General features: G+C 44.2%; 1 protein-coding gene and 1 non-coding gene across 7 annotated transcripts in view; both read left to right on the top strand.

Annotated features, from left to right (window-relative positions):
• CLYBL (citramalyl-CoA lyase) overlaps positions 1-26,705 on the top strand; it is a 233,515-nt gene that overhangs the window by 70,323 nt on the left and 136,487 nt on the right. The gene's annotated exons all lie outside the window — the stretch shown is intronic.
• TRNAR-CCU lies at positions 4,874-4,946 on the top strand. Its single transcript has one exon. It is a non-coding gene; the product is annotated as a tRNA-Arg (tRNA).

The raw sequence follows: 26,705 nt of genomic DNA, 5'->3' as shown, positions 1-26,705 counted from the left end.
ATGGGGTTGCAGAGTCACGACTGGACTGAACAGCAACAAGAAGGAGAGGATCAGAGACCTTCCCCTTGCCTCTCAGTTGGTGTTCCCTACGGAGCTTCCAGAGCCCCAAGTTCAAAACATATTTGTGTAATGAAATAGGACTGAAATGATATTGTTTCTTGTGACTGTGTATTAGAGTGAACCATAGGAAACTGCTGCTGTTTGACCACTTTTGACATACAAAAAAGCATTAGAGTACCAAAAATTTTAGTGTAATAACACCTCCTGATAAGAAAATGGAGAGATAAGAAAGCCTGAGGAATTAGACTATAAGCTCATTATAAGCAAATAATGACCGCTTCCCTCCCTCCCTTCAGCCATCTTTCCTTCTTCCACAATCACTTGTTGAGTCCCCTCTGTTGTATGTACTGCTGGTACTAGGGATGAAAGGGATAGTTACCGCCCCCAAATTGCTTAAAAGACAGATAAATATCAGCTGCTCCACATGATGGTGAAAACAGAACCTGGAGGGTGGTGGGAACACAGAACAGGAGTTTCTAGAATCCTCAAAACCTGAAACACACTGCACAGAGCACTCTAAATCCTTGTGTTTTTAGAATGTTATTTCTACGGACTGTATCACAATAACAATAATCCAGAAAGTAGAAACTCAGTGTCCATTCTTCAGACCAGGAGGTATCCAAGTGAGCAATGAATCCAGTAACCTCTTCTCTTCCTTCATTCATGCTTTCCTGTTAAGAAAGTGCTTAGAATCCTTACTGTGTTCTTAATACAAGCAGAGGTGGCATATATAACAGCCCTTTTCCCTTAGTCACATTACTCCCAACCCTAAACTCCCATAGCATTTAAAAATAAGATTTGGGAATTCTCTGGTGGTCCAGTGGTTAGGACTCTGGGCTTTCACTGCTGAGGGCCTGGGGTCAATTCCTGGTCGGGGAACTAAGATCCCATAAGCTACGTGGTGCAGCCAAAAAAAAAAGAATAAGTTTTATTGAAAATGAATGTGTTAGTCTCTCAGTCATGTCCAACTCTCTGTGACCCTTTGGATTTTAGCCCACCCGGGCTCCTCTGTCCACGGGTTCTCCAGGCAAGAATACTGGGAGTGGGTAGCCATTCCCTTTTCCAGGGGATCTTCCATACCCAGGAATCAAACCTGGGTCTCCTACATTGCAGGTAGGTTCTTTACTGTCTGAGCCACCAGGGAAGTTTTATTGAGATATCATTCAAATACCATAAAATCCACCCTATTAACATGTATGATTCAAATTTTTACAGTCTGTTCACAAAGTTGTGCAATGATCAGTGGTGCTTAATCCCAGAATGTTTTCCTCACGGAGAAGAAACCCTACACCCATCAGCTGTCACATTCCCCTCTTCCCTTCCCTGAGAATCCCTGGGTCCACTTTCCCAATCTTTAGATTTGCCTATTCTGGACACTTCATATAATTGTAATTATATGGTTGTGCCCTTTCGTGTCCGACTGCTTTCTCTCTATCGTAATGTTTTCAAGGTTCATCCCTGTTGTGGGGCTTCCCTGGTGGCTCAGACAGTAAAGAATCTGCCTGCAATGCAGGAGACCTTCCCTGAGTTAGGAAGATCCCCTGGAGAAGGAAGTAGCAATCCACTCCAGTATTCTTGCCTGGAGAATCCCATGGACAGAGGAGCCTGGCGGGCTACAGTCCAAGGGGTCACAACTCTGATACGACTGAGTGACTAACACTACTACATTCCCTGTTGTAGCAGAGATTGATATTTCATTACTTTTTATGATGTCTCATTGCAAGAATATACTGCACTTTATCCATTCATGCATCATAGACATGTGGGTCATTTCCACTTCTTGGCTATTATGAATAATGCCACTGTGAACATTCTCATACATTGTGGACATATGTTTTCATATCTCTTGGGCAGACCTAGGAGTAAAAATGCTGGGTCATATGATAACTCTGTGTTTAACATGTTGAAGAGCTAGAATGCATGGCATTTTGTGCCTGTGTTATGAAACTTGTTAGGAAGCAGCTTAACAGTCAGATATCATCAGGCCTGCATCTTCCACTGGCTTTTAAGTTTCTTGAGACAAGGGTTGTTGCTGTTCATCCTTGAACCCCACTCCTCCCAGTCCAGTACCCACCACGGGACCCAGTAGGTTCTCAAAAAGTTTTTGAGATTGAAGCTGACCAGTGAAATCCCCAGCACCCCTGAGACGCACACACTCTGTCTCTTCCCTGTAACAAGTGACAGCTTGTCAGGAATGGAAGCAGCTCCCTATTGTCCGTCAAGCTTTCCAGCTGGTTACTGACCCTCCTTATATCTGCTGGGGGCCTCACCAGGGTCTTGTGCTTCCTCCAGGCTGCCTCAGCCGCACAGCAGCAGTGGGGACCCACTCTGGCTTACGCAGATGCTTTGAAAGAAAGATTATTTTAAGCACCACTGAGGCGCAAGCAGAGGCCGGGCTGGTAGAACCTTGCCATTCGGGGGCCCACGCCTGTCTGACACGACTCATGCATCTACTTTATGAGGATTTGGACAAGGAGGCCCTCCAGTGCCTGCCCAGGCTTTGACTTGGCAGCTTGTGCCCAGGGTTTAAGAAAGCTTATTTTAAGACTTTCTCAGAAGGTCAGAGCAGCATCTTTATAATTCATCCTGCTACCTTTTGTCCAGAGCCAGCTCTTCCTAATAACATCTATTTCAGGTTGGATTTAAGAGACAGAGCCAACCTCTGCTGAACGGGCCACCTTTGATGTTCCAGTGCCTACCGAGGAGGGGAGGGACGGATGGAACCAAAGTTGTAATTGCCCAAATTTACAATAGCTTCCCAGCAGAAGCCAGCACAAAAGAAATGTTAATGCAATAAACTGTAAATGGAAGGAAGCTGAGCGGGATTTATGGTGGGCGCAACCTGCACCAGGCCTCTGGGACCTCCTTCCTTCCCCTGGGAGACATTTCAACAGTCAGAGGAGAACTGGGCCCTTGGAAAGCCAGTGGCTGCTCTGCACCCTCCCTCCGTTATCACTCTCCCTGCCCAGACAGATTCCTGCAAAGACCCGGGGAACCTGATTAGGGGGGGAAAGTAATCAGTCACTGAGGGCTCAAACCTGAAATCCTGGCCGTGCCAAGAGCCCACGTCATTGGCAAGCATGTGTGTTCCAGCTGCAACTGAAGCGTGTTTCTCTTCTTCTCCTCTGAGTTGGGGGTCTCTGCAGATACAACAGATGGCCGGAGTGTTCGCGTGTCTCAGCCAGGAAGTGAGAGGGCGGCGTGCCGTTCACCAGCCAGGCACGTCCCCATCCGTCAGGACCACTGCTGTAAAGGGCTGGTTTCACCTTCGGGTTCCTGCGGCTCCCACTCCACTCAGGCTCACACGTACCTTTACCTGGGTTGTAACGTGTGGAGTGTGCACTGCTTCCTTGTCCAGATTGCTGGCCCGTTTGGTTTTTTAATTAGCTGAGGAGTACCAACTAAATGGAAAATTGCTTTCTGAGATCCCAGTGTTCCAGTTCCATGCTGTGAGGGGCTCCCTGTAATTAAACACATTTTAAGAGTTGTTCTCCTGCGTATGTACTGGGAAAGGACATCAGTGTGCCTTTCCCACTAGTTGGAGAGGTCTGGTTTAGGCCGGAGACTTAAATATTAATACTAGGTGTAGTTAAAAGGAAATTTGTATATCAATTAATTAAGTATGGGGGATTTTTTTTCCCCCTGCTTTGATAGTTGGGGAAAGAACTCCTTGGTGGGAAAGTCTTTTTATGCCTTTCAGGGTTAGGAAAATGGTTAAGCACCAGGAGGAAATTGGACAGAAGTCAGGAGATCAGGAGCACAGATGTCAGCAAATTCTCGAAGCCCTCCATCTTGGCTTCCTGGTCCCCACAGTGAGAACGGAGTGCCTTGGGTGTGCCACGGTCTCCTCACAGATCCAGAATTCACCCCAGAATTCTCCCTTTCAAAGTAACCTGTCCATGTTTAGAAGTTCCTGCTACAGTTTCAAATGCTATACAAGCAGCTGGTTAGAGCTCAGACACAGAGGGAGACATGTCATATGGGGGATTAGTTCATCAGTAATTAACAAAGGATGAAGGAAACCTTTATGAAGTTTTTTTGCTTAGAGGCTCCAAATATACATTGAGTAACGGTCCCCAAGTCAGCATAGCCATTAGAGAAAGTCTGACATTCTGTGTAGAATGGCAGGCTCTCCTCTGAAAAATCTTTTTCTGAAAAAGAATTTGTGGTTTTTCCTAAGAAACATGTAAAGCAAGTTATGGGGCATACCGAAGTCTGGCACCAGAATCATGTAACACTGATCATTCTTTAGGGAAAAAAAGTATTGGAATCAAAATCTACTTCTTGTTGTTTAGTCACTAAGTCGTATCTGACTTTTGCAATCCCGTGGACTGTAGCCTGCCAGGGAGGCTTCCTTGGGAAAGCCTAAACTTGGGAAAGAAGGAAAAAGAAAAGAATGAAAACAAAGATCCAAAAAGAACAAAATACCTGTAGACAAAGAGCTGTACATGCTCAACCCTCTTATTTTTTCACAAACACGCACACCTAGATCTCATGACCTACGTCTTCCCCTGACACTGTCTTTCCTCTGCTTTGCCGCAGAGCTCATATTTTTCCTGTGTGTTTGCTGCCAGTACTTGCCCAAAGCATAAGCCATTGTACTGTAGTGTCCAGACCCATTTGGCCAAGCTCTTGGAGCTAGTTTCTTGTTTTTGAGTCTTGGCTGCCGTTTATGGTGTGTGACAATAGAAAACACCTGGGATGTGGGTTTCGCAAATCCTTGAATTAGAGCCTCAGCATTCTGGTTTCCTCATCTGTCAAATGGGGACAGTCAGAGTCTTGAAAGACTGGTTGAAAGAGGTGTGTGGGGACTTCCCTGGTGGTCCAGTGGCCAAGACTCAGCACTCCTAATGCAGGGGGCCCAGGTTCGATCCCTGGCCAGGGAACTAGATCCCACATGCCGCAACTAAGACCCAGCATAGCCCAAGAAATAAAAATAAATATTTTTTTTAAAAAAGGAAAGAGGTGTGTGGACAGTGCAGTGGTTTGCAACAACAGCCAAATAAATGAATAAAAATATGTTTTTTTAAAAAAAGAGATTTGTGGACAGTGGGGTGATTTGCAACAACCTTCCCATTTCATTTCACCTGCAAATGTCACAAGCTTGCGATTTACTAGTGAGAGTAATGTCAGCCCTCTTTTGTGCTGATGTTTTTGCCTTTGCTTTAACCCACAGACTTTCAAATCTCAGGGTGAGCAGGGCACTGGGTCAGCAGGTACGTTAGGAAAAATGCTTTGATTTAATGTATAATAGGAAAGAGATGAATTAAGGGTGTTAATGTAGTCTAATCTAACCCCCATGAAGCTTCACAGGACATGTGAAAGACCAGACCGTACACCACATATATGCTCACACGCTTCTGAATGTTATGAAGACAGTTTGCCTGGCTGTAGTTTTTAAATTGTTGGTATCAGATGGGCTTGGGATTGTCAGGCCCTGATGGAGTTTCCAGGAAAGGGATTAGTGTCATTTCTGGGTCCCCACTAGAATTCCGTTCAAGCTATAACTAGTCACGTGAAGTCGTAGGTTAAATGATTTGGGAATAAAATGTCATTTGACGTGACAGAAATGAACCCTCGGTGGCCCACACTCCCCCTGGGACTCGCTCTCACTTACGGTTCTTGTGTTAAGTAATTTTATTAACTGAGGCAAAGGGGGACATGAGGTGACAAGGGAAATATTTTTTGCTAACATTTTAATCCTAATCACAAAATTTATTGTGTGTGGTTTTGTATGCACTTGTAGCTACAAAGGCCTGGAAGACAACGAAAGTAAAAATTGGAATGCGTTGTTTTTCTTCCCAGGTGTTATTTAAAGCATTATATGAGTTGTCAAAAAGATTAATTGTTGTTGCTTGCAGCTAAACAGATGATAAATTTTAAAATTATATTATTACTGTGTCAGCGTAAAAGCTCTGTCCCAAGTGCGTCACCTTTTCTGTTGCTGTTGACAAGGTTCACGTTTTATAGCACGCCGCCAGAAGGTGTTGACGTATATTCAGATCACTGATTAAATGTTTTTAAAACGTGCCACTCACAAACTAACCCTGATGTTCTATGAAAGAGTCATTTTAAGGAGTAAGATTTTTTTTTTCCCCCTGCATCATTGACACAGAAGAGATTTTAAGCATTGCCATTAAAAAGAAAAAACCCAACCCTCATGTGATTACATTTTCCAATTTTAGATTTCAGCACTGAAGAGAAAGCGTATTCTCCTCGCTTCTCTTCTCCACAGGAGAGGCAGGAGCGTGGTGTAAAAGTACCGCAAGGAAGGTGCTAAATGGTCACTTGTAAACACCCCTCGTTGGGCACAGGATGACGGCCTAGGAGTGACAGTCCTGCCGTCCGTCGCATTGGGGTCGTAAACTCTGGAGTTGTGACTCCTTCCCTGTTCAATGCGCTGACAGCCCCCGTCTACAAGGAATCACAACAGACAACTTTTCCGCAGCAGCTGAGGGTGCAGAAGACTTTATGTTCCTTTTCACACTGTGATGCTTGAAGACATGGCTGGTCCTGGCTTTTGGCGTTTTATGGATGGCCTTTCGACCAAGGTTTCCACGAACCCAGATGTTTATTTGCCACAGTAATACACTTTATGCCTCAAGAATCAACACTGTAATACTCTTTTCAGTGTGAAGGTATTTGTGGGATCCCGTCAATATATTCTCTTGTCTCTGAGCACAGCACGAAGGAACTTGAAAACAAGTGATTTACTGTTCGTTACAGGAAAGTCGGATCTGTTTTCCCACCCTGATTGTCAAGATTCCTTTGTTGATGTCAGTTTCAGAGTGCATATTTTCCCTTCTGAGTGCACAGGACGTTGACACTGCTTCCGTGATGCTGCGGAGGATGATGTAAGACAGCCATAAGCCCGTGTCTGTTGTCACTTCAGCTCAGCGTGGAGCAAGCGTAGAGGTGTTTCGGTGACAGCCGCGGGTGCCCTTGGTGGGGGGAGGCTGGGCGCGGAAACCAAATCTCCAAATGATCTCTGTGACCATAAGTAGCTAGAGGTCGTGAATACTCATGGCAGCAATAATGATAGCAGCCTTTTATGGGGCACTTAATGCACATGGGGAATCCTCACCAGTTCACATAGAGTGTCTCATTTAATTCCAACAACATAACAGCAGCTGTGTAAGATTATCCCCATTGTGTCAAATGAGTGAAGCAGGACTCAGTCATACCCCTGGTAAATAGCAGCCAACACTTGAAACCAGGCCTGCTAGATTTTAAAGCCACTTTCACATTCATTCAGCAACTACCTATTGGTTATCTCTTATGTGTTAGGCAGTGTTTTCATCACATCTGTCTTTTAAATTTGCTTTTTTAACTTAATTTACTCATTTGGAGCTTTTAGAAAATTGGCATTTAGAAACCTCACCACACACTGCACCTGGCACACGCTGCAAGGGACGCATCTGTTTACAACAATACCTGTAAGAAAAATACAATGAAGGGATTAAACATGGAATTCCATATGATCCAGCAATTCCTCTTATGGGTATATCACTAAATAGCCCCAAAAGAATCGAAAGCAGGGACTTGAACAGATATTTGCACACCCAGGTAATAGCAGCATTATTCACAATAGTCAAAAGGTGGGAGCAACCCAAGTGTCCATTGGGGAATGAATGGATAAACAAAACGTGGTGTACCTGTACGACAGAGTATTATTTAGCCTTAAAAAGGAAGGAAATACTCACCAAGGCTACAACACGGATGAACCTTGAAAACATTATGCTAAGTGAAACAAGCCAGATGCAAAAGGACAAAAACTGTATGATTCTACTTACCTGAGGTACAAACGTAGTGAAACTCATGGAAACAGAGCATAGAATAACGGTTACCAGGGACCGGCGGAGGCGGAGAGCGGGGAAGCACTGTTTAACAGGCAGAGAGTTTCAGTTTGGAATGATGAGAAAAGTTCTGAAGGTGAATGGTGGTAATGTTCCCATAACAATGAGAATGTTCTTAATGCCACAGAACCAAACAATCAGAAATGATTAAAATGGTAAATTGTATGTTATGTATGTGAATGAAAGTGAAAGTCGATCAGTAGTATCCAACTCTGCAGTCGCATGGACCATAGCCCACCAGCCTCCTCTGTCCAGGGAATTCTCCAGACAAGAATACTGGAGTGGGTTGTCATTTCCTTCTCCAGGGGATCCTCCTGATCCAGGGATCAAATCCCAGTTTCCTGCATTGCAGGTAGATTCTTCACCATCTGAGCCACCAGGGAAGCCCATGTTAAGTATATTTAACCACAATTAAAAGAACACACACACAACGAAGACAAAGCCACTGGAAAATATACAATGTGCTCCTGGGCCAAATATGCCCAGAATACAAAACCATTTCAAAGCTTTGTCTACCACTCTCCAGGTCTCTTGCCATGTCTCATTCTGAGAGGTCCCTCATTGAATGTCCAGTTTTTATGAGGCTCTTGTGAGTGACACACTGGGGCTGCAGATGGTGGATGGATTTTGGTTTCTTAGTAGTTTTGGATGACTATGTTCTGTACTTCTGAGACAAAAACTTATCAATAGAGTATCATTGTGTGAAAGGTGATTTGGAGTAATTGCACCTTTCTTGGGTATTTGGCATTAAAAACCGTTGGAAAGGGATAGTCATATACAGTCAAGTTCAACTCTGTTTTGCTGTTATATTAAATAATATGTCATTAAATTGACCACAGATTTATTTTTCCCTCTAGCATGGGGGCAGATCTCCATTCCTTCAGCTAAATACCAGAGGGGAGGGTGGCTACATTTAGAGGCAGACTCTTGGAAAAACGCATATTTTGCAATTCAGTTTTAAACCCAGGCATCACACTTAGCCCCCAAGACAGGATGAGAGGCTCAGGGGACCTGGGGTACTTTCATAGGCCGATTTACATCTTTGTTCTTAGTGAGTTAAGTGGCTGGCGGAGCCAGGCATAAATTATACTATTTAAGTATTTCCTTTCAGCTTTTTTCTTCCAAGCACATGCAGTTGAACTTGAGTACTTAAGTGCAAGCCTGAGTTGACTTTTTTAGAGAGAGATTTGGCCTTGATTTTTGGATTAATGATTTTGAGAGATCGTTTACAATGATATGATCTATGATAAAACAGATTTAGAAGTTTGAAACACTAGTTACTAAAAAAAGTTCTCTTTGTAATGGCAGTTAATCTTGTTGCTATTGAAATGATGGTTGACCTTGAATTAGGGGGTTGATAGAGCTGCATGATGTGTGTACTTGCCCAAGCTGTATTTTTACCAGGCTGCTGCTGCTGCTAAGTCACTTCAGTCATGTCCAACTCTGTGCGACCCCATAGACGGGAGCCCACTAGGCTCCCCTGTCCCTGGGATTCTCCAGGCAAGAACACTGGAGTGGGTTGCCATTTCCTTCTCCAATGCATGAAAGTGAAAAATGAAAGTGAAGACGCTCAGTCATATCTGACTCTTATCGACCCCATGGACTGCAGCCTACCAGGCTCCTCCATCCATGAGATTTTCCCGGCAAAAGTACTGGAGTGGGGTGCCATTGCGTTCTCTGATTTTTACCAGTCTAGCTCCTTAAAACTCATCATTTCTGTTATGTTCAAAAATCATTTCAGAATTGTTTCTTTAGAATTGAGCACACAGAAATCATTAACATTTGCGTCTGCCACCACCAAACAGGTTCTGTCAGACTCCTCAGCCTGTGTATTCCCCGCCACGTGCCACTTAGCACGTAAATGTACCACATGGACCTAAGGATTCTATTGGAAACATGAGCGCTTTGGATGACGGCAGTACTTCATCAGGCGATGGCAATGTTTCATCAGTACTTCATCGGTGGCAGTACCTCACTATGTAGAAATCCTCAGCCACCCACCGATTTGTTCATCCCCCACTCATGTACTTCATTCGTTCTTTTGGGCATGTATTTGTTGATTCCATCACAAAGATTTCCAAAAGGGTGAAACATGGTCTTATTAGATACAGAGTAAAGGATAATGCTTAGCATGGTGGATTCACTGGACCAGGTTCTGAAATCTTAACTTTGTTATTTACCAGCTGTGATTGGAGCTTGGGTAATTACTTAATTTCTCTGTTCCCAATCTTCCTTATTTATAAAATGGGGATAATAATTTCAGAGAATTACATGAAATGTTGCATTGTGCAGTGCCTGGCACCCAGTAAGAACCCAATAAATACCAGCTGTTGTTATGAGCTGAATTGTGTTCCTCTCCAAAATGCATATATTGAGATATCAGGACTCAGAATGTGACTTTATTTGAAAGTATGGTTGATGTAGATGAAATAAGTTAAGGGGATTACCTTAACTAATCTTAATTTAAGGTTATGGGGAACCCTAATCCAATATGACTGGTGTCCTTAAATAAAAGGGAAATTTGAACACAAAATAGCCAAGCATAGTGGGAAGACAATGTAAAGAGAGACGGGCAGAGGATGGCCATCTACATTCCAAGGAGAGAGGCTGGAACAGGCCCCTCCCTCCTTGATTGCAGACTTCTGGTCTCCTGAAACGTGTAAGCCACTTTGTGGAACTTTGTTATCACAGCCCTAGGCTTCCCAGGTGGCGCTAGTAATAAAGAACCCACCTGCCAATGCAGGAGATACAAGAGACGTGGGTTCGATCCCTGGGTCGGGAAGATCCCCAGGAGAGGGGCATGGCAGCCCACTCCAGTATTCTTGCCTGGAGAATCCCATGGACAGAGGAGCCTGGTGGCCTATAGTCCATGGGGTCACAAAGAGTAGACACAACTGAAGCAACTTACCTCATAACACACAGCACAGCTAGCGAATACAGTGGATGTTGTCATCCTCTGCCTACTGTATTTCTCTCTGATCTGAGAACCAGCCTCTATTTCCTGGCAATGGGGAATCCATTTGCTCCCTTTCAGCTTATATTTTTTTCCTTTTCTGTCTCATGAAAGAGTATGCAAAAAAAAAAAAAAAATTCCTACCAAGAACAGGTGTTCGAGAAAATTTCCATGCCCTTCACTCCTGTGTCTGTTCCAAAAAATCCATAGTTGAAAACTGTCTTTTCTCTCTTCCCACATTTCTTCTCAACTTCTCAGCTTGACTATTCTCTTTTTGGAAAGATCACAACCTCTTATAAATTGTTAACTCCTTGAAATTGCCCCAATTCCAAACTCTTAACGAGAGGTAGGAGTTTATCTGTAGGCTTTTATGTGTATGTTCTTTCAATAAAAAGGAAATGCAGATGAGCATCTGTATGAAATGAAGATGAAAGATCTAGTTGGAGGAGAGAGCCTTCTTACTGCATTTCTGTAACCGACTTCATTCTTAACTATCTCTAAATTAGTGGCTTGGGTTTTTCTTTGTGTGTTTGTTTTTAAGAAACTTGAGATTGGACAGTGTTTCTCCTTTTCCCCTCCAGAGGCCCAGAGCAATGTGGCGGGTTGCATTCTGGACTGGGCAGTACTAACATTTGTTCTTTCCAGGGACCGTCTGCTGCTTTTCTCTGCCCCAGTGGAGCTGGGGGAATAATAAAGCTGTTATTATTTACACTGCACCACATTTTTGTCAGTGGTCTTTGTCATTGAGACTTACGAAGTCAACACAGGACTTGAGGGAATTTGTGAATGTTTACCCAGGCAGGAGAGAGAGGTAAAGGAGGGGGTTATCTTCCCAGGCATGTTGCTTTTCTGAACTCTGCCAGTTTTCCTGGTCCCTTTCATTGCCCTTTGCCCACGCTGTTCTTTCATGTGCTGTTAAGTGACCTCAGAGCTCACTGATTCTTTTTTCAGGCATATCTAATCTGCTGTTTTACTTATTCATTTTTGTGACTATATTTTTTTCCTTTCAAAAATGCTAAATTTGATTCTTTTGAATTAATTTTTATTTCCAATACTGTCCCAATCTTTCAATGGTTACTATTCCTTCCTGTGTCACTTTTAATAACTTCAAATATATATTTCATATTCCTACTGAGGTTTTTCACTCATTTCTAGTTCAGTCCAGTTCAGTCTCTCAGTCGTGTCCGACTCTTTGCAACCCCATGGACTGCAGCACGCCAGGCCTCCCTGTCCATCACCAACTCCCGGAGCCTACTCAAACTCATGTCTATCATGTCAGTGATGCCATCCAACCATCTCATCCTCTGTTGTCCCCTTCTCCTCCCGCCTTCAATCTTTCCCAGCATCAGGGTCTTTTCCAATGAGTCTGTTCTTTGCATCAGGTGGCCAAAGTATTGGAGTTTCAGCTTCAGCATTAGTCCTTCCAACGAATATTCAGGACTGATTTCCTCTAGGATGGACTGGTTGGATCTCCTTGCAGTCCAGGGACTCTCGCCAGATACCTATTCACCCTTACGTTGTGCTTAGAGAGCCTCCCTCCTGGTGGTTTATTTCCTTCCATGGTTGGGATTCTATTGTGAGCTCATCTTCAGAAGGGGTTGTTTTCGCCTCTGGGAGTTCATGTACCCCGGACTGTGGATACATTCTTGCAGCACTGCTTTGCATTTCTTCTCTGCCGACTAAAGCTCAGTTGTTTTAGAGTCTTGAACTCAAGTTTTTAATTTTAATTTCTCTGTCTGTGACTTCAAACCCATCCAAGTGGTATAAACTTCATGCCTGTACTTGCTGTTAACACAGGCTTGTGGTTTTGATGACTCATATAAAAGGCTTTAAATTTTAATACAGCCCAAGCTATACCTCAGACTATCTTGCTCTTTCTTTGTGGACATTGTTCTTCTCAGTTCAGTTGCTCAGTCGTGTCTGACTCTTTGCAATCTCATGGTCTACAGCATGCCAGGCTTCCCTGTCCTTCACCATCTCCCGGAGCGTGCTCAAACTCATGTCCAACAAATTGGTGATGCCATCCAACCATCTCATCCTCTGTTGTCCCCTTCTCCTCCTGCCTTCAATCTTTCCCAGCATCAGGGTCTTTTCCAATGAGTCGGTTCTTTGCATCAGATGGCCAAAGTATTGGAGTTTCAGCTTCAGCATCAGTCCCTCCAATAAATTTCAGGACTGATTTCCTTTAGGATTGACTAATTTGATCATCTTGCTGTCCAAGGGACTCTCAAGCATCTTCTCCAACACCATAGTTCAAAAGCATCAATTCTTCAGCACTCAGCTTTCTTTATAGTCCAACTCTCACATCCATACATGACTACTGGAAAAATCATAGCTTTGACTATACAGACCTTTGTTGGCAAAGTAATGTCTATGCTTTTTAATATGCTATCTAGGTTCTAGTTCCCTATTTGTGGATTAGATTGCTTTTAAAGGGGTCTAGTTTGTCCAGTTCCCTCACCTTGCACAAGCCCAAGTTGGTGTCTTCTGTGCCACAAGGGTGTTGACACTCCAGCCCCTAGTCTTTGTTCCAGGGCTGATGCCCCTCTGTAGACACAGCATCAGCTCCAGGAACTCCAGCTCTGAAATTCTTGCTTTGTTTCAGCACTTGAAGATTTCCTTTCTGTTTCAAGCTGAGATATGTATAAACCTTTGCTTTATTATATGTATATATTTATTCTTGGCTGTGCCTCTTAGCTTGTGGGATCTTAGTTCTTCAACCAGGAATTGAACCAAGGCCACAGCAGTAAAAGTACCGAGTCCTAACCAATGGACCACCAGGGAGTTCCCTTTAACTTTTGCTTTAGATTATGCAATATTTTTGTGCGTTCTAAGCAGGAGCAGGGTCTGCATTCACTCAGCTTGCTGTAAACCTTATTCATCTCTGTATCGCCCAGCTCAGAGGAATAGCTGGCCTGTACCAGGTGCTGGATGACTGACTGATTGATTGAATAAATTTATTTTTCATGCTCAGAAGCAGATGGAAGCAACATTCTAGTGAGTAATGTTGCCTGTCTCTCCAGGGACACCTGAGCAAGCAGAATTTATTTTTCTATGAGGACATAAGTGAAGAGAGGTCGCAGTAAACAAAATGAAGAGAGAATAGGATTTCTTACGTGCTTTTTCTTAAGTCTTGGGACAATGGGAACAGTTAAGTGGCTCATCTGCTAGGCATCTGAAGGTGGACTGCAAGTGGATGGACAGGCAGTTCCCAACCTGCTTGCTGACTCCACACAGTACCCTTACCAAGAGGAAGGGTTAAAGACTCACAGGGCTCAGGACACTAAGCCTGTTTATTTCCCGGTCTCTCCCCTTTGTAAGAAAAGCGTGCCTTTGATGAGATATAGCCGAGGGCTCTTGTTTTACATTTTACGTCAACCACTTTTGTTAGAAGCTGGTTATTGATGCTGTGCCCCCTTTTAATTCACACTTCTTTGCTAATCAATTACTACGTTTGTCCATTAATCAGGCATCCTGACAGGGTCAATAACTGCTTTTGGGGTTTCATGAGGGACTGCACATTATCAAGCAAGGAGTAACGCTCAGGAGCTCACTTAAAAACAGTGTGACTTCCCAGGCTGGTGGACATCCGGAGCAATAAGCATCATGTGAGGATTTCATATGGTATTTTTTTTAGTTGATAATGTATTTGGTTGATAGGATTTTCTCACTGAACACTTTATTAGGAGGGCTCAACGTGAGTGAAGTGTGGACAGGCATGCCTCTGTTTCTTAAGAAAAACAGAAACACCCCAAAGTATTCCCATCCCATCACAAATTACAGCATTTACCTAAAAGTAGCATTCAATTGTGAGCTTCATCCATATTAGGCGTTTACAAACAATATCTTCTTGGTAGTGGGGTTTGAGAACAAACAAACTTAATGCCAAAATATTTGGAGCTGCTACTGGATGAAAACCAATGCAAAATTTAGAGCAAATATCTCTATAACGTGAGTCAAGGAGAGAATATTTTACAAACAAAAGCTGAGTTTATATACCAATTCCTGAAGCCCATCTTTTACATAGAGTATTTTAAACCTCTATGCACACATACATGCATACATACACATTTTCAGTACCCCTCAGCCTTTATCATCTATTTCAACATATTCAGATGTTGTAAAGCCTCGTAGAAGTGAACACTTTTCATTTTAGCAAGGGTGAGAAACAGAGGTGGCGGTGTTTAATTGCAGAGTTACAGTTTGGGCAGTTGAGTTTACCGTACATAATGATGGTAACAGGTTTCAGTGATCTTTTCTATGACAGATGTACCAACATTTAATTGTTTTTCATCAGGGGTGGAGAGAAAAGACACTTGTGTAGATTTTTCAATTCTCCCACGTGTCACTTGGCTGTCCTCAGCATTGTCTGAGTTCCTTTCTCTCATCCTTTTTGCGGCAGTGAGTTGTGTCATTCCCTCATGATCAGCACTTTTGTTGTCTTTGTTTTTTGCTGTACCTCAGAAGTCCATCTTTTCTTTCATCTCCTTCCCATTCATGCATGAGGGAACAGTTGTGCCCTGTTGTGGGGATGTTCCGCTGGGTTTCAAACAGTAGGGTTTCTTTTTATTCTCTTCTAAGTAGTACAATGGGGCTGAATGTCTGTTGCAGAATGCACACACTAATATGCCAGGTTATTTGGTTTCTAAGAAGTCAATAAAAATACTACATTTAGGCTCAGTCCTTGGCTGGGTTTTTTTGCTGTTTGCCTTTTAAGCCTTCGGTTGTAAATCTGTTTGTTTGTTTCTGATCTTAAAATATAATCTTCCATATTAAAGCGAAGCGCAGAGTCAACAAACAAGCAGAAAAAATGTTGCTGGCGGTGGACTATTTTCACACCAGCAGATTTGGCAGTCTGAGCCCTCCCTTGATAAGAGCCTCCGAACAGCCGCCAGGGCTAATTAATGGCAGCTCCAACTCGGAGGAGATGAAAAAAGAGTGGACCCAAGTTGGTCTTGGCAAAACTTTGTGGTGTGAGAAGCTAGCGCACCTCTGCATAGAGGCGCACAGCTCTGACTCCTTCCCTCCAGATCCTCTTCCTTGATTCTTGTTTTAGGAGGGGGAGAGGAGTGTGAGCATAAGTGTACCTAGCTATAAACACAGACCTAAAGGCCATCCCAGCAGTAAAAGGCTAAAAGACACAAAAAGCTAGAGATGTCTTAAGGCACTTTGTTCTCATATTCAGGAACAATCTTCAAAATCCTCCTTAATGAGGTCATAAAAGAAAAAAATGGAACAAGTGTTCCTTGTGTGTCTCACTAGGGCCTGCCATCAGGGTCACTTGCCACCAGTATCCTATTTAAAAAGGGATTGGGGTAGTTCAATCAAGCATTGCATTAAGAGAGAGACTTTGATTAATTCCTTCTCTTTTCTTTTGTGCCACAGATAATTTCAGTAAATTTGTGATACTTTCTGCTTAGCCATTGCGGAGGCTTAAAGTTCTTGATGCGTCATGCTGAGTATTAGCATTTATCGGGCCTACTTGGCTATGGTGAAGAGAAGGGACTGCTGCAGACAGCTCGCTAATCTTTGTCGAGCAGGGCCAGCCTTTCAACATGACCAGTATCTGAGATCTTGGCTCAGCGAAGAGCCCTCTCAGGTTGGGGGCAGAAAGAAACCTTGACATAAGAGGAGAGAACTAACAGTAAGTACGATGGTGCTTTACCATGGTGAACTCTTTTAGAGGTACTGGATCTGCCTCTGACTCAGAAACTCACATCCTGGGGAAGTTGCAGGCATGACTCTCAAAGGAAACAAAAGCAAGAAAGAGGCAAGTAAGGGCGACCAGTGCTTGCTTTCCCCGAGGCTGCTCTGGGAGAGTTGAAGCTTTGCCCTGGGCTGGCTGGTCAGGATCAGGTAGGAAACTGGATTCTTTTGTCATCCGCTTTCTTTTATTTACCAGCTTTGTTTGCAAGAGGCCATGAGAGCTGCAAGGGGACCTTTGAGTACTGCACTGTAGAAACCCAGTGGCGGGTATTCACTTTTTGGCTGTTGCAACCCAGAAATGGGTTAGGATGTATTTAAAGCACTGAGTTAAAAACGTAATCAGGTATTTACTGTATTTTATGAGCTGATTTTGGAAAGGTATACAGTTTTCTTTATTGCAAATGCAAAGTCTATTAGGTGTGCATACATTTAAAGCGCCATTGAAAAGTTAGAATTTGGGTTCTGATGGACCGGAACGGCTCCCAGGGGAACATCGTTGTGCTGGTTTAAATCCCCTCTCCTTTGTGGTTTACTCGCAAGATACACTGGGCCGGTTCTTAGGGCTGCAACTTCCTGTCCTGTTAATTCAGCCACTGTACATGCTTATGAAGGCAACAGGTTAACAGTCCTGACTTAAGAGAGTCTGGGGTCTGGGGGGATAGAATTGCTTGGTTTTTTGGTTTTCCATTTGAAAATGGGGTAGTTGGGCTTATTTTAATGAATTTATATGTGAGATATGCTTATGTAAAGAAGTTAAGGCAAGATTTCAGAACTAATTTTAGAGTATGTTTCATGATCATTGCAGCGATACTGCTAATGGTTAATAGCCAATCATAAAAAAGTTTTAAAAATTGTTATCTGGGGTTTGTTTTGTTTTGGCCGCACCACGCAACATGTGAGATCTTAGTTCCCAGTAAGGGTTCGAACCTGTGCCCCCTGCATTGGAAGCATGAAATCTTAACCACTGGACAACCAGGGAAGTCCAAAAATTGTTGTTTTGAAATGAATAAGATGTTAGCTTTCTCTCATTGTGTTTTTTTTTTTTTTTTTTTGGTATTGTTCCCAGATTAAGAACCCAAAGACAAACCTGTTCATTCATCACATATTTATTAAACTCCTATTTTATGCTGGACTCATAGAATTGCATCAACATTATTATAATTATCAGTGTAATTGGCTTTTTATTTATATCTACAGTGATTATTATAAATACTGGAAGCCCTTACGTGTCCTAGTTTTTCTTTGTCATAAGCTTACACTTCTTGTGAGTGTGAGCGTGTTCTTTCTGAAGCCTGTCTGTGCTGTGTGCTGTGCTTAGTCGCTCAGTCGTGTCTGACTCTTTGCGACCCCATGGACTGCAGCCTGCCAGGCTCCTCTGTCCACAGGGATTCTCTAGGCAAAAATACTGGCGTGGGTTGCCGTGCCCTCCTCCAGGGGATCTTCCCTACCCAGGGATCAAACCCAGGTCTCCTGCATTGCAGGCGGATTCTTTACTGTCTGAGCCACCAGCCTGTCTATGAATAGATTACTCAAGCCTGACCATAGCTCTTGGAATGCTGACGTTGCTTGACTGATGGATTTCTCCAGATTTGAAACTCGAGCGAGCCATAGAGGCAGAATGGTGTCATGGAAAGAACACAAGCTGTCACTTACTTTTCCTCACCTGAAAGGCAGGAGCTCAGGGCTTGGTGAGTGAACAAAGTTCTCTGAATATGGTAAAGTGGCTAGCACGGGGCTTGTCCCATGTGGAATCCTCAGGGAATCTCACTCCTGCTGCTGCTGCTAAGTTGCTTCAGTCATATCCGACTCTTTGAGACCCCAGAGATGACAGCCCACCAGGCTCCCCCGTCCCTGGGATTCTCCAGGCGAGAACACTGGAGTGGGTTGCCATTTCCTTCTCCAATGCATGAAAGTGAAAAGTGAAAGTGAAGTCACTCAGTCGTGTCCAACTCTTAGCAACCCCATGGACTGCAGCCTACCAGGCTCCTCCGTCCATGAGATTTTCCAGGCAAGAGTACTGGAGTGGGGTGCCATTGCCTTCTCCAATCTCACTCCTAATTCCCCAGAAATAGGGGACACTGAGGTACCCACAGGGCCTCAAGCATCAGCATCCCATTCCCATCATGCACACTCAGGAGCCAGGAAATTACCTGCTCATTCCCTCTCTATGCCCCCACCAGATAGAGAACAGGGATGTATACTGAGAACCTCATCCAGTGGAAAAGACCGCAATTTCAGATCCAGGGAATACCCACCTCATTTGCTTATTTGAAGCATAATTGCAGATACAGTGTTTGAAATATTTCTGTACAGTAGAAATCTTCCAAAATCAGCATGGTGATTGCTGAGAAGAAAGAGGCCTCAACCTTAATTTCTCACCAAAACCAAGCCACATTTCTTCCAGGGCTATAGCTTCTTTTCAGATAAAGGTCTTATCAGAGGGCAGGCGGGGTGGAAGGTCACTGGTAAAATGGGAGGATTGTGGTCATCTGGGCAACTTGTCTTCCGAAACCAAGTGGAAAAAAAGAGTCAACAGAAGCATGTTTCAGCCTCTGCCAAACCACTCTCGGGTCAGATCTGGGATCCAGAAAATAGCAGGAGGAGGCCACTGAGCAAGTGAATCGTTTCCTCTGAAACACAGGCCTGGTAACAGATCGAGGCTTGAAAACCCCCCAGTTCTCTCTCCCACAGCTACCTGTACAAAGTGCTTGTGGAAGAAAATTGTCCTTTTACTTTATAATAGATCTCACAGGAAATGATACCTTTTGGTCTTTATTTACAGAGAATGTTAGAAGTAATATTACAGATCCCATTATACTGCTTTTACTGTGTTTGGTGAGTGTTTCTAAAAACCCATTCAGTATAATATGGGTCTTTCTTAATACTTAATTTAAAATAGCAGTTTTTGGGTGTTTTTTTTTTTTTTTTTTTTTAATCCAAGACAGTTGTTGCTTCTGCTTTGTAATGCTGAAAACTTTCTGGATAAGTGTGTTCTGGAAGTTCTGTGATGTTGTTGTTCAGTCGCTAAGTCTTGTCCCACTCTGAGACCCCATGGACTGCAGCACACCAGGCTTTCCTGTCCTTCACCATCTCCCAGAGTTTGTTCAAACTCGTGTCGGTGATGCCATCCAACCATCTCATCCTCTGTCGCCCCCTTTATCTTCTGCCCTCAATCTTCCCCAGCATCAGGGTCTTTTTCAATGAGTCAGCTCTTCACATCAGGTGGCCAAGGTATTGGAGCTTCAGCTTCAGTATCAGTCCTTCCAGTGAATATGCAGGGTTGATTTTCTTTAGGATTGACTGGTTGATCTTTTTGCTGTCCAAGGGACTCTCAAGAGTCCTCCATAGTTCGAAAGCACCATAGTTCAAAAGCATCAATTCTCTGATGCTCAGCCTTCTTTATGGTCCAACTCTCACATCCATACATGACTACTGGAAAAACCATAGCTTTGACTAGACAGACCTTTGTTGGCAAAGTAATGTCTCTGCTTTTTAATATGCTGTCTAGTGAGGTTTGTCCGGAGAAGGCAATGGCACCCCAATCCAGTACTCTTGCCTGGAAAATCCCATGGATGGAGGAGCCTGGTAGGCTGCAGTCCATGGGGTCGTGAAGAGTCGGACACGACTGAGCGACTTCACTTTCACTTTTTCACTTTCATGCATTGGAGAAGGAAATGGCAACCCACTCCAGTGTTCTTGCCTGGAGAATCCCAGGGACGGGGGAGCCTGGTGGGCTGCCGTCTATGGGGTCGCATAGGGTCGGACACGACTGAAGCGACTTTGCAGCAGCAGCAGTGAGGTTTGTCATAGTTTTTCTTCCAAGGAACAAGTGTCTTTTAATTTCGTGGCTGCAGTCACCATCCACAGTGATTTTGAAGTCCAAGAAAATAAAATCTGTCACGGTTTCCACTTTATCTCCATCTATTTGCCATGAGGTGATGGAACTGGAAGTTCTATGGGGGGGGGGGGCTTGTTATTTTAGATCTTGAGAAAGCATAGGGGTAAGGGCCATCCAATTGTCTTCTTCCTGTAGATTAGGATGAAGGACTACATTAGAAGTTCTCTCTCATCGTAAGTTCAGAACAAGTAGCACTGAGAAGAATGTTTCTGCTTGATTTCTCCTTTTAAACATGTGAGCCCTAAGTGGGGGAGGGTGTTTCTGCATGCTGCAATGCTCCTTACGCACTGTTGGTGACCGGCAGATGTACTCTGCTGTTTCTAAGGAAATCATGTATATGTGATCTTAGCCAAAAGGGCCTCCACTTACAAGTCAGTTACTGAATCTTTCTTCCACGACCTTTCAGATTAGACTCCTTTGTCAGTCATCTGCTTGAGTATCAAGTAGGCTTAAGGAAAAGACACCGGCAGTGGAGGCTGGTGGTGCTAGCCATCAGTGTCTCTCTGAGGCATTGTTCCATCTGGTAAGGTGTGTACTTTTGGACACCTTGGTCAGTTTGGGGCTGAATATCTTCAGAGTTTGATGGGCTTTGGAAATGTATGTAGATAGGAAGAGGCGCCAGCAGTTACATCATCATTCCTTCCCTCCCCCAGAGGCGACCAGAGAAATTACAGATGGCCTTTGGCCCACTGGTGGGGGACTCAAGAGTTGTTGAAAGGTTCTATTTCTTTCTCTGTCAATTAGCAAAGTGAGATTTTCGACTGTGGATACAGTTTGCATGTGTGCTAAGCTGCTTCAGTTGTGTCTGACTCTTTGCGACTCCATGGACTGTAGTCTGTCAGGCTCCTCTGTCCATGGGATTCTCCAGGCAAGAATACTGGGGTGGGTTGCCATGCCCTCCTCCAGAGGATCTTCCTGACCCAGGGTTGGAACCTGTGTCTCCAGTGGCTCCTGCTTTGCAGGTGGATTCTTTACCGCTGAGCCACTGGGGAAGCCTGGATACAGAATAGGAATAGAGGAGGAGGAGCACTACCCCCTGGGCCACTTTCAGCCCATTCTTGAATTTCAAGCGTGTGGCTGTCCTGACTGCACCCCCAGTCAGTGCTGTGTTACCCTGATAGTGCTGCTCCCAGACCAGCCCCTGGCTGGAGACGGCAGGTGCTGTAGGCCCATCTTTCCAAAGCTTGTCACCTTGGCCGTGGATCTCAGGGTGCACCTGTGGGTGCTCAGGAAACCAGCCTCTCAGGTGGGTGGCTGAGGCCTTTCATTCCTGTGTTAATGGACTTCATTCAACATCTGCTTCTGCTGCTGCTGCTAAGTCGCTTCAGTCATGTCCGACTCTGTGCGACCCCATAGATGACCTCCTACCAGGCTCCCCCGTCCCTGGGATTCTCCAGGCAAGAACACTGGAGTGGGTTGCCATTTCCTTCTCCAATGCATGAAAGTGAAAAGTGAAAGTGAAGTCGCTCAGTTGTGTCCGACTCTTAGTGACCTCATGGACTGCAGCCCACCAGGCTCCTCCGTCCATGGAATTTTCCAGGCAAGAGTACTGGAGTGGGGTGCATTGCCTTCTCCGATTCAACATCTGAGTTCGCCTTTTAAAATTTGACTAGCAGATGTGGTAGAAATGGGCTTCCATGGTGGCTCATATGGGAAAGAATCTGACTGCAATGCAGGAGACCCCAGGTTTGATCCCCTAGAGAATGGAATGGCTACCCACTCCAGTATTCTTGCCTGGAGAATTCCTTGGACAGAGGAGCCTAACGGATTACAATCCATGAAATGATTACCACCATAGCCTGCAAGTGCAAGGACAGGGTGGCAGGCCCAGTGGCAGGCAGGAGGCACAGAAAATGGGCCTTAGCAGGGACAGCCCCATTATTGGCCAAGACTGGGCAGAAAGCTTTTGGCCGCCTTACTGACCTCTTTGCTAATCAGAACCCGGGAGTGCCGCTTCAAGTACTGATGCTTGCCCTTCATCTTTCCTTAGGTCTGGCTGAACTGGCCCAAGAGGAGGGCCGAGGTGGGTCCCTTCCAAGTGGAGACAGTGAGACTCAGGATCAGGGCTGCCTCTGAGAGTGGTGCACAAGGGCCCCAGAGGCCCTGGGGATCAGCATTCTAGCCCCAGATGCTTCTTTAGGACACCAAGGGGCAGACTCCGTGGAGGGGAGGGCCGTGGAAATCACGGCTGGGAGGGAGTCCGCCCAGCACCAGAGTGTGAGAGGGAGCCCGCCGGGACCCAGGGAGCTTCACTGGAAAGCCTCAGGGTGGGGCGTCGAGGATTCTGCACCTTGTACTTTGTCAGTATAGGCAGGTCATACTCTGTAAAGAAACATGAATGTGGATAGAAAAGTTAGAAGGATTGGCATGGTCAAAATAGGGCTAGCAAGCTTTGTTTATAAGCTGAAAGTGACTTTAATAACTTACATGAAAAAGCCTCACAGCAGAATAAATGACTCTCTAGCTTGCTTTTTTCAAATTAATTACTAAATTTCCTGGTCTTCGCTTGTGGCTCAGCTGGTAAAGAATCCGCCTGCAATGCAGGAGACCTGGGTTCGATCCCTGGGTTGGGAAGATCCCATGGAGAAGGGAAAGGCTACCCACTCCAGTATTCTGGCCTGGAGAATTCCGTGGGCTGTACAGTCCATGGGGTCACAAAGAGCTGGACAGGACTGGGCGACTTTGACTTTCACTTAATTTATTTGGCTGTTCAAGGTCTTAGTTGCAGCCCATGGGATCTTCGATCTTAGTTGCTGCACGTGGGATCTAGCTGCCTGACCAGGGATCAAACCCTAGCCCCCTCTTAACCACTGGACCACCAGCGAAGTCCCTCTCTATCTTGCTTTTAAAGAAGGAAGAATGCCTCAAAGCATCAAACCACTGATGAGTTCACGGAAAGAACAGAAATATTGCAATTCTCAATGTGACGAGTGATGGAGAAGGCCGTGCACTTGTTTCAGAAGTGTCAAGAGATAGAGGCCGTGAGATGGGAAAAGGTTGGAGGAGAGACATGTGATGGACGTGTCGAATGTGCAGAGTGTAGGGAAACAGAGACGGTGGCGATGCCGAGTGATGGGCATGGGGGAGCCCGGGGCTCTCCTGATGCTCAGAAGGCCTGTGCTGTCACCTCGGACTTCTTTGTTTTCCAGCTAAAAAGGAAACTCCACCCCAATCTCCACCCCAAAATGGTTTCACATTGCTTTAGCATTTCAGGAACCTCTACTCGATTGTTCTGTAGAACGTGTCATTTACTTCCTTCTCTGTTGGAGTCTAAGGGGTTGATGCATTTTCAAACACAGAAAGTATATATATATTTGCATGACCAGTATCAGAAGCTTTGCAGTTTTGCAGTATATTCTGCTGGGGCTTTGTTTTTTCTGGGAGTATCTATTCCTTTTTTTCTTTCTTTTCCCTCTTTTCTGGATGCAATGTATTATGTAAAGATGCCTACATCTTTCAGACCAAATTGTTTTAAGGACTTCAACTTTATAGGGCAGTGTTTTAAAGAGGTCTTTTCTTTCTTCACTTTTCAGAGAGAAATCGGTTTCCTGTGTATTTTGATCTGTGTCCACAGGAGGATTATGATAATGAATCACTGTTTTATAATTTTGCTATTTTAAGTGAGTTTTAAATAAAACTTGTACCCCCTGTTCCTTATCTCTGAGAACATAGCCATAAACTCAGTGCTATAAATATCTTGAGAGCTTAAAAATAGAGCTAAAATATAAAAACACAGTGTGTAGTCAAAGAGGCATTCATCACCCTCACCCACCACCCTTAAGTTTTTACAGGACTTAATACTTCACTCAAAGATATTTAAAAATACATTGACTTCTTTAGAAATTTCCTGACTATGTCAGTCACTGTTTTCATTTGCATGATTAATGGAGTACATTGGTTAGTAGGTAAGCAGTGTAATTATACTTGCTCTTCTAATTTTTAAAATTCTTTACAAATAATTATTATCACTATTAAGTGATTAAGGGGCAGATATTTATATAAAGCTAGTTTAAGATTTGGGGGCTTTTACAAATTCATTTTTTACTCATTTATATGTTTAATTAGCGTCTACTGTATTCAAGGTATGGGCTTCCCTGATAGCTCAGTTGGTAAAGAATCCACCTGCGATACAGGAGACCCTGGTTTGGTTCTTGGGTTGGGAAGCAAAACTTCCTAAAATCACAACTCCCTAAAATTGTGGTTCTTAAAGTTATTTCTTGGTCTCTCTTTCCCCCTCTCAGATGTTGCCTCCTGTTCTTCCTTATCACTGCGGCCAGTCATTTAGATTAAGTCTTTAAGACCTTGTAGTCCCAGTGATATACTGTGCAGGAGGGAGAGTTAAAGAAGAGGAAATCTTTAAGAAATTTTAATTACTGGGGAGTTGGCTGTATCAGGCGAATCAACAGACTTACTGGTGTAGACAAGGAGGGCTGCTCAAGCTGAATTGAACGGACCCTGTTGTAATTTGAACCCTTGAAGCCCTTTCCACTTTATTGTCAAAATGACTGCCTTAACTTCCTCCTCTCCTCCTTCGCCTCTTCCCCTGGCTTTTTATCTTGGGCACTACCAGCGTGCAGCACAGTGGTGTTTAACTACTTCCTGAAAGCGTGATTAATCATCAGGAGCCCTCCTTCCTTCAGGATGGAGATACATGGGCGTTTAGCCTATCAACTAGAAGTTGGACTAATTTGGAAAATATGGTTCCTCTCCTCAAAAGAAACAGCTCATGTTCCTTTGGACACTTTTATAAATTAGCTGTGTGCATTTCCCTGTTTGTCCTGAACAACTGGAATCAGAATTATGGCTTGATGCTAGAACTGGAATTTAGCTCTCAATGGCGAGCAAGCTTTACCTAGAATGTCTGTCTCCTTGAAAGGCGGGGAAAAGCTGGACCAGGTCAGTCCCCCCTCGAGTTCTGGGGTGTTTCCTACTTTTCTTCTCCGTGGTTTCCTGAGTGGAGTATAACCCCAAATCTCTCACCTAATGTCCCATTATCTTAAAAGGGAAGAAGATAATTATAATAGGAGTTTTGAATGGGCCCGACCTTTATCTTGTTCAGACCTAAACTGAATGAGGCAAAAAGTTACAATATTTTTTTATTCTGTCTGAGTAAGCATGCAAACCTACAATCCTTAATCCTTTCAAAGAAAAATAACCTCCTCTGTTTGCGGAATTTCTGATTCGTGTCTCCTACCCTGCTCTGCATTTTTTTAGTCAAATACTCTTTGGACTTTTGTAAACCAGGATCTTTCCTCCTCACCTCCTTCCCCTCTCCTCCCCTATCCCTACCCTGTGGTTGCACAAACAGCAGGGGACCCACAAAGGACTGAGTTTCTAGGGTTTATATTTAAGGAGGGTGAAATGCTGCATACACTTAGGAACACAAAACTGATCTGTTAAAACTTTACCAAAAAGGAGATTTGCTGGTGTCAAGATAAGGGGGATAAGAGAAATTGAGTCTTTTTAATGCCACAAATACAGGAAAATATACACCAAACTGATCTGTGATTTACACAAACTGACTTCTCTTTAGTGCAGCACAACCTAGTAGGTGCGGCAGTGACGTCAAAGCTCCCAAGTGAACACGTGATGGTAAAAAGGAGAATCCGTGGGAAGGGAGCAGGGCCCTGGAGGCTTTCTGCTTGCTGATGTCTCTGGATAATAATAACCAGGACTGGTACCCGGCCTGTGATTCATAGCTGAGTACTCCTCTGTGACTTGGGCCCTGTGTCTGCAAAACTCTGAGTTTCCAGGGCATATGGGGCTTTCCATGTGGCGCTAGTGGTAAAGAACCCGCCTGCCAGTGCAGGAGACGTAAGAGACCTGGATTCGATCCCTGGGTCAGAAAGATCCCCTGGAGGAGGGCGTGGCAACCCACTCCAGTATTCTTGCCTGGAGAAGCCCATGGACAGAGGCTATAGTCCATAGGGTCACAAAGAATCGGACAGGACTGAAGCAACTTAGCACACACGCACCAGGGTATATGAGGTTGTCTATGGCTAAACTCTCAGAGAAATATTCTAAACCAGGGTCATTGGGCCACATTCTGCCTGCTGTCTATTTTTGTTCAGCTCTCAAACTAAGAATGGTTTTTCCAGATGAATGAATTGAGAAGAGGGAACATTGCCTTTGAACTTCAGTTGACTATATCTGTGCATGCGCACACACACCCACCCCCCAGCAAAGGAGTGCCATTCTCATGGGTAGAACGTTATGACCAAAAAATTGTACT

The sequence above is a fragment of the Bubalus bubalis genome, chromosome 13, assembly GCF_019923935.1.
Source record: "Bubalus bubalis isolate 160015118507 breed Murrah chromosome 13, NDDB_SH_1, whole genome shotgun sequence".
Taxonomy (NCBI): domain Eukaryota; kingdom Metazoa; phylum Chordata; class Mammalia; order Artiodactyla; family Bovidae; genus Bubalus; species Bubalus bubalis.
The sequence above is the reverse complement of the archived record's forward strand: the minus strand, read 5'-3'. Positions and strand labels throughout refer to the sequence as shown.